Source organism: Callithrix jacchus, chromosome 1 (genome assembly GCF_049354715.1).
Source record: "Callithrix jacchus isolate 240 chromosome 1, calJac240_pri, whole genome shotgun sequence".
Classification (NCBI taxonomy): domain Eukaryota; kingdom Metazoa; phylum Chordata; class Mammalia; order Primates; family Cebidae; genus Callithrix; species Callithrix jacchus.
Window position 1 is genome coordinate 171,667,514 of NC_133502.1, and position 14,341 is coordinate 171,681,854.

Here is a 14,341-nt window from a genome sequence, read left to right on the forward strand (position 1 = left end):
TGTATGCCAGGTAATGTAACTAGCCTCAGGCAGGGATCATAGGAGGATCATTTCTTTCTTGTAGAACCATATAGTCTTTAGGTGTTCCATGTGGAAAAATTCTGTGATTATCAGTCTTCCAGCAAGCTCAATGTTTTCTACTTTATCTGCAAGAATTTGCCAAGGCTTCCTGGTGGGCTACTCCCACAGCACTGTTTTTTGGGGGGATGCAATTATATGATGCTGGTATATAAAATCATAATGTCAGTTTATTAGTTTAAAAAATAGATGCTGGTGATTGAGCGCGGTCTTCTCTATTATTAAATATTTATGGGAAGGCAAACCATATTCAGAAGGTTGCTTTGTGGGAATGGAATCTCAGAACATGGTTCTGTAATGTGAACATTATTGGGATCATAGTAAAAGATGAAATCATCCCTGCTTCCATTATTAACTAACCTACCTTCTCATTGACATGCTACAATATTTCCTTAGTTCAATTAACTTCTTCTGTTACTTGTCTTTTAGTTAAATTCCTTGCAAGTCTTAGTAGTCTGCAAGCCTGCCACTCATTCTTTCTCTTTAGGGTGGTTTTATATCCCCAGCCTTATCTCTTATCATAAAACATACTAGTTTTATGACTTATTCAAAATTCACCTTTATTCTTGGCATTAGTTTGGGGAAGCAGCTCATCTTAGTTTTCATGTAGTACCTAGTTAGAAAAGCAAAATGCATGAGACTTCCTGTAAAAATTAATAGTATCCGATAATTAGGGTTGTGATATTCAAGTTAGATCATGACTAGCAAGGGAGGCAGGGAGAGGCAGATGAGTTGGAAAGGACCTTAGAAATCATTTGGTCTGACTTTGTTATTTTGCAGATGAGAAACCTGCCCAGTGGCTACTGAGTTATCTATTTACGGTAATACCCAGACTTCATGCTACCTAATCCATTGCCCTTTTCTAGTACATCGCATTGCTTTTACAGAGGTGTTGGAATTTGACTTGACTCAGCCATGCCATGGGTGGGCACATGTGTACATGTGTGTAATTCTAAGGATAAGAAGTATGAGCAATAATATAAATGTTAATTGAGGCTCATTATGTTTTAGGAGAATTTTATAAACTTGATGTTAATACTTCCAATACTGTAGGAGCTAGTATCTATTATTAAACAGATTTTGAGTTGCCAGAGTCAGACAGCTTGTAAGTGGAAGATCTGGAATTCAAACCCAGAACTTCCTGAATCCAAAGCCTACAATCTTATATTAATTTTTTTCTTACATTCTACATTTAATTTTCACAGCAACCTATCAGGTAGTAAGCCTGTGAAGAAACACAGAGAGGTTAAGAAGCTTCTAAGTTTACATATATAGTATTATATGATTCAGATCCAATTCTTTGACTCTAAAGCTTGTGTTCTGTACCATTATATAAGTCTCGGCTTGAGAAACATATGACAGACCGCCTGCTAAATATAGCAGGTTGAATATGCATATTTCTGTTAACTCCACTATAAAGAATAGCAAAGGTATACATGTGGACACAAAGAACAGAGATGGTGGCAGACAGTGATGCCAGCAAAATTTTGGAATATAGACATCTAGTGGACAAGTTGTAACTGACTGAGCAGAATCAACAGAGCTGCTTCCTAAAATCAAATGAGGAAGAGTAGCAAAAGAAACAGACTGATGTATCCATTGACTGCAGTAACTACATAGGAATTAGATTCCTAAGATGTCCCTATAAACATAGAGACTGAAAAACAAGAATTGATAGAAGCTGAAAAACAGAAGAATTGATAGAAAGTTTATATGAGGAACATTTAGACATCATCACCCCTCACTCCTCTTCCCCATCCTACCTGAATCCCTATCCCAAGCAGGCAACTCATTTTTACCATCGAAGCAGAAGATGGGAGATTTACTCTTTGGAAAAGCTGAACCACTCTGGATGCTAGGCATAGCTGAGAATGGGACTAAGGTGTGCTTTGTGGCAAACATGACTGCTGTAAGAAAGTCTGTATGTTAAATAATTAGCCCTTTGCCCCACTACACTCTCAGAATGTTCTAAACAGGATATAAGAGGAGTATATTTTGGAGACTGACATTTGAGGGCTCACAAACAAAACAGCCACATTCTCTGCCCAGTCACTTTAAGGTGATGCCCATCAATCAACAGATCCTACCCATGCACACAGAGCTCACAGTTTTTTATTGCTTCTCTTTTAATATTAACAGATAGCCAGAGATCAATGCAGTTTTGAGAAAACGTTTTCACATAAAGTACAGAGCCAAAAACAAGCAAATGACAAAAATTAGAAGAAACAGTGTACATTGCTGAAGAAAACTTCCAAAAAAACTCAACTGTAACTAACATTTTCAGAGAGTATTTTGCATCCATTAAAGGAGAAGAGAACAGAGTGCCATAAAAATGAATAGGAAGAGGGCGGAGCACAGTGGCCACACCTGGCCGAGGTAGGTAGATCACAAGGTCAAAAGATAGAGACCAGCCTGGCCAACATGGTGATAAAAATGTAAACAAAAATATAAAATTTTTGTATTTTAGTCTCTTCTGAAAATACAAAAATAAGCTGAGTGTGGTGGTGTGCGCCTGTAGTTTCAGCTACTCTGGAGGCTGAGGCAGGGGAATCTCTTGAACCCGGGAGGCGGAGGTGGCAGTGAGCCAGAATGGTGCCACTGCACTCCAGCCTGGCAGCAGAGCGAGACTACTCCTCAAAAAAAAAAGGACGAGAACAAGAAAGAACGATTGCAATTTAAAGTATAATGAGTTGTTTATTTAGAAAGCAAGTTAGAAAATGAAGTAGGCCAGATAGTGAAACAAAAAGACAGAGAGAGAAAATAGATGAAAAAGAAAAACAATTGGAGGCTTAATCAGGGAAACCCAATAGCTGACTAACAGGATTTTCAGAAGCAGAATAGAGGAAAATAAAGGAAGAAATTATTAAATATACAAGAAAATTTTCCAGCGCTGAAGGGTATGTGTTTCCATAATGAAAAGGCCCAATTCAGTGTAATAAAAAGATTCACATGATGGCAAATTGTTATAAAATTTCGGGACAATGGGGGATAAAATTTCCTAAAAGGTTCTTGAATGGGGTGGGGCGTGGATGGTAGAGTCTAAACATACAAAATATAGGGATTTGTGTAGCAGTGGACTTTCTGCCATGTTGAAGCAAGAAGGTAATGGGTAATCGCTTCAAAATTTTGGTGAGAAGTGATTTCCAACCCACAGTTTTATGCCCAAACAGTCATTCAAGTGTGAGGGTAAACTAAACTCATTTTGAGATCTGCAAAATCACACAGTATTCACCTGCGTTACATTCTCAGGAAGTTACTGAGGATATGCTTCTCCAGAATGAGGGAGGAAATCAAGAAAGAGAGAATCCAGGAAACAGGGTCTCTGACACAGGAGGATGGTGAAAAGAATTCCCACAGGAAGGAAAGCTCTAGGAAGGCAATTATGCAGGAGACCTAGAGAGCAGCCATTCTGAATTGGAGCAGGAAGAAAGAAGGTGCTCGGAGGTATGTCTCTGGGAAAATATAACTGGCATTTTCACCATAGTGAGAAGAACTTAGTTTTGTCACAATTTTAGGGGAAGGATTGGTGATAGATACATATAAAACCAAGGAAAAGGAAAAGATAGGCAATTAATAACTTCAGAAAAAATAGAAAATTGAAGAAAGGAAATACAATTATGACATACTCTGATTCAGTTATGTGCTACTGTGTATAGTTTGATTTTTAGCTGAAAAAGATAGCAACACTATGTTGACAGGGTGAGGGGAAGGGAAGTATTTGAGGGGTCAGGGTAAGGAAGGTGGGTATAACAGCTACAGTAGCATCTTCCGTACTATAAAGCCTGAAACTGATGGCTAAAGTGGAAAAACCCATAAAATAGCAACTTAAGCATTTTATTCAGAAATATGAATTAAAAACGAACAGCTTAAAAAAAAGGAGATATGAAAATGCTTGCCTCTAAGGAATAGAATATGAGAAGTGAAGGGAATTTCATTGTAAACTTTGTACTATCTGACCTTTTCATTTATGTAGGTATATTATTTTCTGTAAAAACATAGACCAGATTTAGGAAAAGACAGATGTATTTTAACAGAAGTAAAGGGAAACCAGGAAGGAGGCACAGGTTTAGAACATTTCTGAAATAGTAAATGAGGGCATAATAGTACTGTTTTACCTATGGCTCTTTACAAAGCAGTTTCCTATTAATTGTCTCATTTCATCCTCCTAGAAATACAGGCAAAGTCAATATTGTCCCTTTTTTCCGGTTGTGGGAATGGAGTTTTGGGGCTGTAAGACTTTTTTGGTTTCCAGTCTACTGTATCACTGCACCTCTATAGGTGTCTGTTTGGAACTTCTCAGATTTTGTAACTTTGTTTTTTACCAAGAGAAGACAGAAAGTACTGGATTGCATCCTTCTTTGACATCATGGAAAGGCATATAGGAAAACACTTGTGTGAGCGTGTTTGTGTGTGTGTGTGTGTGTGTGTGTGCGCACGTGCGTGTATGTGTATAGTATGTGTGTGTGCTGGTACTCATGAGTATCTATAATACATGACATGGTATTATGAAATGATGAGAAGAATGCAAAATGTTTTGTAGTATTCAAAGGCAAGGAGGTGCATGTTAAACACATTTCCTTAGAAGGCAGTGTGAGAGATGGCTTAGGGTACAGTAGAATTTCTATAGTCTGATTCCTCTCCTCACCCCACACCCCTCTCCTTGAATGAGATTTCATAAAGTATCCAGCTGGACATAATTAAAGGAACCCACAGGATCAATAGACTACAGACCCTAATGAAGTGATCTACAATTTAACAAACAATATATGACATGAGAAAACCCTTTGCAAAGTAAAAAGCCTATCTTTATAGTAAATTATTATGATCATAGTCACTTAATGAAAGATTTGGTGGCTTGTTACAAAATGACTCAATTAGCTTTGAGCAAAATATAAAAGTAATTGTATTTTCAAAGTGAAATTTTAAATTCCATGTCTATCAGCTTTCAGCAAATACTTACTGAGTTGAATTGTTAAGGCAATATTTGGGGGAGAAAAACAAAAGTTATAGCATTTAAGTAGCATTATTTATTTCAGAAATTTCTTCTGGAAAAACCAGAGGAACCCTCCAGTGCCAAAGCCATTTATTTTTAGCTAGACCAAAAAATAAAGTTTAAGAAGGCCATTTGTAGGTCTGTGTCTTCACTGCCCTTGAGGAACTGAATCAGACTAAAGCCTTTTTTCATTTATGAAAGTTCTCCTTCTTCATGATATGCGTTTGTAGGAATCTAAATTATTCCTACTTAGGTTTTGTAAACATTGTATGTTGTTAGCATCATTTTATAGTATTGAGGATGTGTATTGTAGCTTACAGAACACTGGAAATAAAATTAAAATATAGATCCTAGTTCTGGCATTTAATTAGGTAATCTTAATCCGTCTGAATGTTAGAAGGACCGTCATCTTTGAATAAAGATGACACCAGTATTAGCAGTTGGTTTACGATCAGGTGCATGTTACATTAATAGTAAGACTTTTAAAGTTGTCACTGTGATCACCTCATACTCTTGGATCCTTTTCTTCCTCTGAGATAGAGAGGAAAGTAGTGAAAAGAGCATGGATTTTTGAAGTTTTGGGCCCTTGGTTTTCTACTCTGCAAAATGGGAAAATACTCCCTCATTAGAATTACTGTGAAAATTAGGTACAATTACATCTAAAGTACATAAAATTGTACTTGGGGCATTGTAGAAACTCAGTAAAATATTTCAGCTTTTTCTTTGCCACACAGAGGTCAGGATGTCCCAATTACTTCCAGGGCCTGCAAATTGGCATATACCATCAGAGGAAAGCCCTTGGGTGAATATGGAGTGGCCTGGTGTGCTTCCTTCTCTCAGGGATGGTAAATCCCCTAAGTACTGCCTTGATAGTTAGCTCCAGTTCTTCAAACTGATGTTTTAAGTATTTTGTCCTGCTTTTATAATGTTTTGCAGTAGGGTTAGTCCTGTACAAATCTTGGGCATTAAGATACACATGTAATACTTGGATGTATTTCATCAAGGGAATAGTAAGTCATTGGGGCTTACAGTAAGAACTTTAAATACTTTAAGAGGTGGAAAGGAGATCTGAGGCTGAAGCAGCAGAGGGGGTCACTTTAATCAAACTTTAAAAATGAGTTGGTCTTAGGCAGAAAATACAGTTTTGGCAGTTCATATTTTAAGCTTAAAAGTCCTGATGAAGAGGGGCCATTTATATACATAGGGAATAAAGAGACCGTGTAATATGTAGTAACCAAAAGTATGTGCTTAAGAGGCACATACTTTTTAAAATATAATCAGTCAGCTAATATAATTCTAAAGTATATTTTAGGCAGATCTGGGTTTGAATCCTAGCCCTGCCACTTACTAGCTGTGAGACCTGGGGCAAAGTACCTAATTGTTCTTAGTCTTAGTTGTGTTAACTAACAACACTGTCTCATGTAAGTATTGTAAAGATTAAACAAGCTAATGCACGTGAAGCTCTTAGCACAGTGCTTGGCATACAGTAAGCACTTAGTACATGTTGGTACAACTGTCTTGCGAATAAGGTAGTATGGATGAAGCAGAAGTTTTAAATTGAGATATAAGGGAGAATAAGTTCGGAAAGATAAATTGGTGATAGCTGGTCTGGAATACATGGATAAGGGAGTTGATTCTAATTAGGAATTAGAGGTAGACTTAAGACTTCTGAGAAAATGAATGACATAAATATAGAATCCTGAAGTGACAGAGCTTAGAGGATCCCTTAACAGTCATAATCTGGACTCCTGCTTTCACAGATGGGGAGAGACCCAGAAGAGAGACAGAGTTAATTATTTGCAGAACTGGGACTAGAATCCAGGTATTAAACCTCCTTTAGACTGTCATGCCACTAGAATAAGTCGAAAGGGTATTCAACATTTGTCAAGTGCTTAGAAAATAGGAGCTTCCAGCAGGTTTGGGAAAAAAAGGAAACAACTGTTCAATTTTGGTTTGTGTTAAGTAAAATTGAAGAATTGTCTTTCCATTGGTACTTTCAGCCAAACAAATTAAGATTTCTTTTTTCAAATACTAATTAAAGTGTTCTCCTTGTCACTGGTAACAACCTCAGAAATGTTTGTTTGAGGAGGTAAAAGATAAGTGGGTATTTCTAGAATTCCTTCATTGGTATTTATAATTGTACTACTAGTAAGATTGAAGGGTGAAATTTTTGCTTAAAAAAAAAAGGAAGATCATAGGTTGTCTAGTAACTTTTTTTTTTTTGAGACGGAGTCTCGCACTGTCACCCAGGTATAGTGTAGTGGCGGGATCTCGGCTCACTGCAGTCTCCACCTCCTGGGTTCAAGCAATTCTCCTGCCTCAGCCTCCGGAGTAGCTGGGACTACAGGTGTGTACCACCACACCCAGCTAATTGTTTTGTACTTTTAGTTGAGACAGGGTTTCACCATGTTGACCAGGATGGTCTCAATCTCCTGACCATGTGATCCGTCCGCCTCAGCCTCCCAAAGTGCTGGGATTACAGGTGTCAGCCACCACGCCCAGCCGTCTAGTAACTTAAAGTAGTTGAGGTTGTTATCGGTGACCAAGAGAACGTTTTAATTAGTGCTGGAATTACAGGCGTGAGCCACCATGCTTGGCTGACCTCTTAGAGAATTCTTAACACAGTGTAGCAATTCACTGATGGAGTTGTGGCATGACCAGTATCATTCCAACACAGATTTTCATTTAATATTTGTTAATTGTTACGAGAGCAAGAAACTCCCATGGAATTATAAAGTTATATTTTAATATATCTAGCCATTTTGCAGCTGCTGGTTTTTTGTTTTTTTTTTTTTTTTTTTTTTAGAGGGTGTTTTGCTCTTATTGCCCAGGCTGGAGTGCAGTGGCACGATCTTGGCTCGCTGCAAACCTCCGCCTCCTGGGGTTCAAGCCATTCTCCTGCCTCAGACTCCTGAGAAGCTGGAATTACAGGCATGCATCACCACACTCAGCTAATTTTGTATTTTTAGTAAGTAGAGATGGGGTTTCACCACGTTAGCCAGGCTGGTCTCAAACTCCTGACCTCAGGTGATCTGGCCACCTTGGCCTCTCCCAAAGTGTTAGGATTACAGGCGTGAGCCATGATGCCTGGTCAACTGTTACATATTTTTGCTACTCAGTAGGCACACTTAAACCTCTGACTTGAGACTTATTTCAGAAGAAGCTGACTTTTTAAAGTAAAACTATTCGTTAAGCATTTTGAAGCATTTATAAACGTTTTCTTAGAAATAATAATTTAATCCATTGATTTGATTATGCAAAAACGTAACTTGAGGAATATGAGACTTGGTCCTCTTGTGTGTGTTTGTGTTATATATTATTAGTAGGTGATTTTGAGAATATTTTCTCCATAGCATATAATGCTTTACAAAATTTTTAAACAAATAAGTCAAAAAAAAAAAAACAAATAAGTCAAACAATACAATTCATATTTAACTATATTAAACTATACTAAGAGAACATTTGATATGCAGTTTACTTGGTAATAATACAATGAAATAAATATTTGGAAGTTCGTCGTAGTTATCAGAAACATTTGTTTGGAATACGACTTTGCATATAATAATTTCATGTCTTCCTAGTTCACTCATAAACTACCTTCCCCCTTTGACCATCACCACCTCTTTCATCAAAATGACATTTTGTGTGTTCACTTTTGTCAGCTACTTGAGTATTTCCTGCTTCTTGATCCTTTCCATGATAGATTGCTTTGAAGGAGAATCAACAATAGCAAACCAGGAAGAGAGGTTGACAGTGCAGTTAGCGTTTATGCCTTATCTATACATGATTTGAGACTGTTTTGCCAAACATTGAATAATTTTCCTGTGGGAAACTTGAGCCCTAAAAGGAAATGAACATAGCTAAAAGGCTGCATATCACATGGGACTTAGATTTATTTTTAGAATGGCACTAAAATGCCATATTTGGATTGAAACAATGTGATAGCAGTACAGTATTTTATTAAATAAAGAGTTGTCTTTTCTGAGGAAGTCATCTACTTTTCTGTTACATTGTATGGTATAGATTGAACATAATACTTATATGATCAGTCAGCTGATATAATTCTAAAGTATATATTAAAGTTAGAGGAGCTTATTTGGCAACACTTCTAGAGCCATCTTATTGAGTCTGATGTAGTAATGGTTCTGTTCATTTCAATCATACAGCATATGGTGGGTTTTTTGTTTTTCATATTTGGAGTAAGCTGTTTGGAAGGGCAAAGAAAATAAAGGAGTAGAGTCATTTGGAATGTTTATGCTTACTTTTCTTGACATGGAAGAGCTCCTTTCTAAATTATATAATGGTAACAGAAAAACCTAGATGGATTTTTGCCTCTCAGAAATGATTTTGGAAGAAAAAATAATCAGCAAAGGTTTTTAATATTGAGCTCTACAGTGTTTTGGTTAGTATGGTTCATAGGCTAAAAAGCAAAATACTCTTACTGCATCACTTATGTTTCAGGTAGTTTTTCTGCTACCAAATTTTTTAATAATTTCATTTGATTAAGATAAATTGTGATGTTCATAACATTCAAGAGATTTCTGAATTGTATACTGTCTAATTGCAGATCCCCCACAGGGCACTAAGTCCCAAACAGGAAAACTTGCCAAATACAGATTTTGTCCCTTGGCTTCTCTTCTAGGGTTGGAAATATGCCAACATCATAAATCTCAAGTCTGGTAAGAAAGAGCTAGCACTGATACACTGGGCCTTAAGCCACCTGCTTTCCATGCAGTGTCTTATTTGCTTCTCATAAACTGTGAGGCAGGGACCATTGCGTACATGTTTTAGATAGGAGTGGTAAGGTTCATATTAAATGACTTGCCCAAGGTCACACAAATTAGTAAGTAGGAAAGGCAGTATCCAGAGACAGAACACCCTGGCCCTAGAGTTTGTGTTCTGTTGATTGCATTGTGATCTAAGTAGAGCACCTAAAGTCCATTGTCTCCATTGTTTGTCAAAAGTCCAACTCTAGTCTCTATTGTGGAGTCCAGTTCTAACACTATTGTGGCCAGATTCAGAAATGCCTTTAGTTACCTCCATGTTCATGGGTATCTAATTCCAGTCTGTTCTGTGTGATGTGTTGGAGATTTGGAGTAGAAATTTTAAAGCATTAGTTACTGAATACCTATATTTAAACATATGTTTAGATATATAGAGATGTTTAAATGTATAGAGATCAGTTTCCTGTTCCTTTTTTGGTCCAGGTTTTGAATTGTTATTAATTGTTAATCAATGGTAGTTTTACTGCAAGTATGGCTTTTGCCTTTGAGAGCAAATCACCAGGGTAAATATACAAAGCGGTATCTACACACAAATCCAGTTTTCACTAAAATTCCTGCTGTTGCATTGGTGTGGAAGAACAGCACCACAGGACAGAGAGGTCCCATGGTTCTTAGTTGAAAATACTGACTTAAAGAGCAATGTTGCTGGTTTTGTAGGGACAAGTAACAGTGTGTTTGTATTATATAATTACGTTCTTCAGAGCTAAATTTAAGATGAAGATGTTTTTGTAGTGTCAGTGTTAAGTGAGCCCACCAATCAGATACTTATTTCTTAAATTCTTACTGATTTGACTATGTAATTGACTTTGAGGGGTTTTAATTTGTTTTATACAAATACACTGTAACTCATATTACTGATACACAGGCTATGAAGTCCTTTTTGTTATGTAAGATTGAGCTGCAAATTTATTCTCAGCTTTCCGGAGGCCGAAGCAGAAATGAATACTGGATCATTTCCATGGGGAAAAATATGCATAATTTTTTAGGAGAAACTTTTTTTTGATGGGGACCCTCAGTAAAATGGTAGGAGATGTCCTCACCACCATGAAATACAACGTTTCAATAGCAGGGGTTTTTTTGGTTGTTGTTTTTTTTCTTTCTTTCTTTCTTTCTTTTCTTTCTTTTTTTGACAGGGTCTTAGAACATGCAGATACCACAATTTAGTGAAGGTAGTTCTGTGAAAGGCCAAGATACTGTGATCTAAAAATATATCTATCTAGTGGTCAGCCTTAAAGAGTAAAACTCAGAACATTTAAAAGAATACTACTTTGTTTTTTAAGATATGAAATTATTAAGATACATGCCCCCTAGCATTTAGAGACTGCCTTTTCTTAGAAAAACTTACAGAAGAGCCACATGTTGTGATTTTATTCATCTTGGTTTTATATTTAAGAGTGTCTTATATTTCTCTGGCTACGTGTTATTAGGGCCTTAGTTATTTCTGTTTTTCATAAACACTGAGCAGCCTTCATACAGGGAAGCATGTTCAAATGAGTAAAAAGAAAAGCTTATTTTCGAAGTCTGTGTCATACCAGTTTTAGTTATGAGTCTAGAAGGGAAAACGTATTTTAAAATATATTAAAAAGTTATAAATGCAATTCAATGCTGATAAGAGAATATTTTCACTTTTATAGTATGTTCATTTGGGTTAAGAAGGTGAGCTAGGAAGCCAGACCAGTTGGGTTCCAGACCTAGCTTCCCACTTTCTAGCCAAGTGATTTAACTTTTTTCCTCATTTGTCAAATGGGGGAGTTAAATAAACCCACCTCAAAAGGTTTTTAAGATAGACCTACATTTTGTTACTTAAATAATTATTTTTGTATCTGTGAAAGTACATCTAGGAATAGAAAATTTCTTTTAGATCTTTCAGATAAGTGGCTCTGAACCTTACTATTTGTCATTTATCTCTTTGAGAATTAATTTATTCAAAAAGTTTTTATTGGGTGTCTACTGTGTGTCGGATACTTTTCTCTGGGCTTAGAGATATACATGAACAAAACAGAAATCTCTCTCTTCATAAAGCTTAACTTTCTGGTGAATATGTTTAAAACCCTGAACACTCTTTACACAAAATTTTGCATACAGGTCAGGTGCGGTGGCTCACACCTGTAATCCCAGTACTTTGGGAGGCTGAGGTGGACCAATCACTTGAGACGAGTTTAAGACCAGCAGTTCGAGACCAGCCTGGTCAACATGGGAAACCCCATCTCTACAAAAAAAAAAGTTACAGAAAATTTGCTGGGCATGATGGTGTGTGCCTGTAATCCCAGCTGCTCGGGAGGCCGAGGCAGGAGAATTGCTTGAACCTGGGAGTCGGAGGTTACAGTGAGCCAAGATCACACCACTGCACTCCAGCCTGGGCAGCAAAGTATGACTCTGTCTCGTAGAAACAAAACAAAGCAAAACAAAAAACTCTGCATACAGCATGGAAACCCATAAGTCTGTTTATTAAATCTCAGGCTAAGAATACTATACACACCTTCTTTTTATTTTGTCATAATCCTTGTGAGGCATCCCTTTAGATGGGTTCAGTATTTAATTTTAAAAGACAAAGCTATTAAGAGACAAAATAATGTTACCATTTTCTTTGTCACCTTTCTTGGCTCTATCAAATTAGAAGTGCTTGAGATGTGACATGGCCAACTGAAATAAAATTTCCAGATTTTGCAGACTTTTGTAGGACCATCTTGGTTTTAACCAAATATAAGACGTCTGTTTTCGTAGGTTTAACAGTCTTATTCTCATTCTTTATTTTGTTCACTTAGCTGGTTCTGCTTCCAAACATATGAAATGAAATGATATGAGTCATTTCATTTATGTAATTAAGAGAGAATTATTTTACCACAGGGAGATTTTTGGTCCTCATTTATTTTATATTAAGCATAGCATACTTTCAATTTCATTTTCCTTCTTTTGAATTTTTGTCCCATCTGTTTAGGGGGATTTAAAAAATTATGTCTTTAAAATTATTTCTGATAAGCAGTAGCTGACTTTTTAAAAAGAAAATGTAACCAAAAATTGTTACTTTATTCCTGTGAAGTATATGTTAAAGATAGGAGGTGGCATAATGTATTGGAGTAGGTTTTGGCATTGTTTTTGGTTTATTCTGTTTTCTTAAATATTATACGATGGCATTTAATAAAGCATTTGTAACATTCTGGATTAGTCTTAAGAACTAATTTTTTCTTTGGGCAACAAGCTACTTTGGAAATAATAATTTTTTCTGTGCTGGTTATTTCTCATGGCAGCCTTCCACTGCATTTTCTTTGTTTGGGGACTCTCTTTTTCTTCCTGCCATTCTTAGCTTTCTATTTTTCAACTTTAGTTTACAAAGGGATGTGTATTCAGAGGGTTTCCTACAGTTCCCAGTACCTTGTTAATCCTGAGAAAATACCCAGTGGGCCACTTCTCACAGTAAGGTATAAAAATAGTCATCCAGAAAGATTAGAGAATGTGGTTCCACTGTGGTTTTAAGTCATGCTAAACTTTTAAAACCAAGTTAGAGAGAAGAAAACAGCATAAATGTTATTATTTTCTTAGATTTTTTTTTAATCTGCACAAACTATTTTAGGAGAGCCTTCAAATTTAAGAAAGTAATAGCGCTCCACCATTGCTTTATTGTATACACTCAAAAAAGCATCGTAATTGGGGACAAGAAAGAAACCACCTACAAGTAAACCACATGAATAGAACCTACCTTTGATTATTATAGAGCTTATGTCCACAATGTTCATTTCATTAATTTTATTCCACAAATTTAGTCCAGCATTTTATTGAGTATGTTAATAAGTTGTGTGTGAGGTTGGGTGGTTTAACTTCTCTAAGTCCGAATTTACATATTGTAGAATAAGGAAGTAATACATTTTTTCTTTTATTAAACTTTATTTATAAGAACAGTTTTAGATTTACAGAAATATTGTAAAAAATAGTACAAGGAATTCCCATATACTCTGTTATTAACTCTACTATTAACACCTTATATTAGTATGGTATATTTATTATAATTGATAACTCAATATTGATACAGGTCAGGTGCAGTGGCTCACACCTGTAATCCCAGTACTTTGGGAGGCTGAGATGGACGAATCACTTGAGAGAAGGAGCTCAAGACCAGCAGTTTGAGACCAGCCTGGCCAACATGGGGAAATCCCCTTGCTACAAAAAAAAAAGTTACAAAAAATTAGCTGGGCCAAACTTTATTTACATTTCTTTAGTTTTAATCTAATATACTTTTTCTGCTCCAGGATTCCATCCAGGATAGTGCATTTCATTTAGTCCTCATATTTCCTTAGATTCCTGTTGACTGTGATAGTTTATTAGGCTTGCCTTGTTTCTTTTTTTTTTTTTTTTTTTTTTTAATTTTTTATTGGATTTTAGGTTTTGGGGTACATGAGCATAGCATGCAAGACAGTTGCGTAGGTACACACATGGCAGTGTGCTTTGCTTTTCTTCTCCCCTTCACCCACATTTGGCATTTCTCCCCAGG

At 36.4% G+C, this 14,341-nt stretch overlaps 1 protein-coding gene across 14 annotated transcripts in view; it reads left to right on the forward strand.

Annotated features, from left to right (window-relative positions):
* RABGAP1 (RAB GTPase activating protein 1) overlaps positions 1–14,341 on the forward strand; it is a 181,766-nt gene that overhangs the window by 115,703 nt on the left and 51,722 nt on the right. The gene's annotated exons all lie outside the window — the stretch shown is intronic.